This window comes from Pan troglodytes, chromosome X, assembly GCF_028858775.2.
Source record: "Pan troglodytes isolate AG18354 chromosome X, NHGRI_mPanTro3-v2.0_pri, whole genome shotgun sequence".
NCBI classification, from domain to species: domain Eukaryota; kingdom Metazoa; phylum Chordata; class Mammalia; order Primates; family Hominidae; genus Pan; species Pan troglodytes.
In genome coordinates, this window is record NC_072421.2 from 70,522,753 (window position 1) to 70,525,732 (window position 2,980).

Below are 2,980 nucleotides of genomic sequence, written 5' to 3' on the forward strand. Positions count from 1 at the left end.
TCTCCTAGGATCCCTGGTTCCTTTTATTGTGAAATGGTGTTTGGAAATAAAAATCTGGGCCCTGTTCATTATGATCTTTCCAATCAAGATTCAAGATTAAAGAATTTTTACTTCACCTCAACAATCTGCATCGTCTTTCTCCCACAAATAAAATCCTGGTTCTCAAGACAACAACATACAATCTGTTATCATCTCACTCATCTGTGTTATCCTACCATATACAGATAACAGTTTCAGAGTAACAATACCAGCTATGCCAACGAAAATGTGATTACTACAAAGAGTTTAAGATTCTTTTGCAGATATTTTTGTCCCTACCTTAAGATCTATCCTGTTAGGATATACATCAACGTTGTTGTGTTTTAAAGTTACTTTATGTGTGATTATGTTAGCTTCTGGATACACAGGTTCATTTGTTTCATTTTGCTTTTGACTTAATATTTTTTATTTTTTATTTTTGTGGTTACATAGTAGGTGTATACATTTATGGGATATATGAGATATTGTGATACAGGCATACAATGTATAATAATCATATCAGGATCAATGGGGTATACGTCACCTCCAGCATTTATCTTTTGTGCTACAAGTAATCCAATTATATTCTTTTAGTTATTTTAAAATGTACAATTAAATTAACTATAGTCACTCTGTTGTGCTATCAAATACTAAATCATATTTATCCTTCCTATTGTTTTAGAATTGCTTTTCTACAAAGTTATGTTAAAATTGTGTAATATACTTACATGGTTCCAAAGTCAACTCTCCAGAAGGAGGTATACTAAAAGAAGACTAGCTTTTCTCCCTGCTTTTTTATGCTATTTATTCCCACCCCCATAGGTAATCACTTTTCTTTATATTGTGGCTTATCTTTCCCTTTTAAATACAAATATATATTATATTTTTAAACACAAATATATATAAAGGAAGATATAGAATTATATATATATAGATATACACACACATTTATTTATTTATTTCTCTTCCCTTATGTAGCTGGTATAATATTATACACACTTTTATCCACCCTGCTTCCTTCAAAATAAGCAACACATCTTGGACATCACTCCCTCAGAGAACGTAGAGATATTCTTTATTCCTTTTCAAAACTGCATCGTACCTCATTTTGTGGACATACCAGACCTCTATTAAAAGAACATTTGAGTTGTTTCTAGTCTTTTGCTGTTATAAATAATGCTGCAGCAAATAGCCATGTGCATATGTATTCTGATAATTGCCTTTTAGTTGATGGATCCCATATGTTTAAATGTATTGATTGCCATATTTGGAGAGGTTTTCTACCATCTCGTTTTGTATTATCTTTTTTACCATTTTTTAAAACTTTCTTTTTCCTTTCCTTCCTTCTGTAGGATTGATAATGCTTTCTATATTCCCTTTTGTTCCCTACACTGGCTTAGAAACTACAGTTTGCATTGCTGTTGTTTTGGTGGTTGCCCTTGTTTTTAATATGTACACTTAACTGTAACGTTTTAATACATGTAACATATGTTTTAATGTTTTAATACATGTAACATAGTTCAGTATTTCTATTCTTTCGAACATGACAAAGTTTTTTGCATACTTTAAGGACTCATTGAACAACCCCTCTTTCTTCAGCTAGTTATCGTTGCCTAAAATGTCCGTTTCATCTTTAATTTTAGCTCACCTTTTCTTGAATAAGTAATACATTCATATGGTTCAAAAACTGAAACAACAATGAAAGTTATAGGGTGAAAAGTCTTGCTCATATTCCTCTCTTGTCTTTCCAATTCATCCTACCTTCCCCCAATCAGTTAATCCCTGTAAATGCATATTTTTTTCAGGGTTTTTTGTTTTGTTTTGTTTTGTTTTGTTTTTGAGACAGAGTCTCGCTGTTGGCCAGGCTGGAGGGCAGTGGCACGATCTCGGCTCGCCGCAACCTCTGCCTCTCGGGTTCAAGCAATTCTTCTGCCTCAGCCTCCCAAGTAGCTGGGACTACAGGCACATACCACCACGCCTAGGTTTTTTTTTTTTATTTTATTTTTAGTAGAGACGGGGTTTCACCATGTTAGCCAGGATGTTCAGGATGTTCTCAATCTCCTGACCTCATGATCTGCCTGCCTTGGGCTCTCAAAGTGCTGGGATTACAGGCGAGAGCCACCGTGCCCAGCCTCAGGGTTCTTTATGTAACATATACATTCTTATTTTACCTCCTTTCTTACATAGTGTATTATACTGTGTTTGGCACCTTGATTTTTCTACTCTTAGCAATACATCTTGGAGATCTTTTCATACTGGTACAAATAAAGTTTCCTCATTCTTTCATATGTCATAGTATTTCACTGTATGAATGATTCTTAAATTATCTAACCAGTACGCTGTTAAGAGATACTTGCATCATTTCCAATCTTTTGCTGTTATAAAAAAGCTGAAATTAAGAACACTGTACATATTTTATATGTGTTCAGATATATTGGCAAACACTCACAAATTGAATTGCTGGTTCTATGGAAAATTATGTATTTGTAATTTTTTTTAATACCACTCGGACTGCGTTTTCTACCTCTTAGTCTCCTGATGGAAAAGAAGAACGATTATCAGTGGCAAATGGCAGTTTCAGCGAAGCAACACCAACAGCCGGCTTCACACTCACTAGAGAATGCTGTGCCTCCTCCTTGTGGTTTCTGGCACCCTACACATTCAGAGAAACTACTCTAGTAATGAACTATAGAAATTACCCCTGAAAGTATAGCCCTTATTCTTAGTTTTGATAGATAATGCCAAATTGCCCTTTATTGGAGTTTATACTACCCATTAGGAATGTATGAGAGTGTTTACTTTTCCACAGCTTTGGTAATAAAACGAGTTATTAATTTTGGGGGTGGTTGCCAATCTTAGTAATTGTATTTTGCCTCTTTCTTTCTTTCTTTCTTCCTTTCTTTCTTTCTTTCTTTCTACTAACAACATGGGTACATTTCTATTAGACTACCTGATACAGAAG

At 34.3% G+C, this 2,980-nt stretch overlaps 1 non-coding gene across 1 annotated transcript; it reads right to left on the bottom strand.

Annotated features, from left to right (window-relative positions):
- Positions 1-2,519: 2,519 nt before the first annotated feature.
- LOC112207263 (small nucleolar RNA U3) lies at positions 2,520-2,735 on the bottom strand. The gene has a single exon (XR_002941703.2). It is a non-coding gene; the product is annotated as a small nucleolar RNA U3 (small nucleolar RNA).
- Between the last annotated feature and the right edge of the window lie 245 nt (positions 2,736-2,980).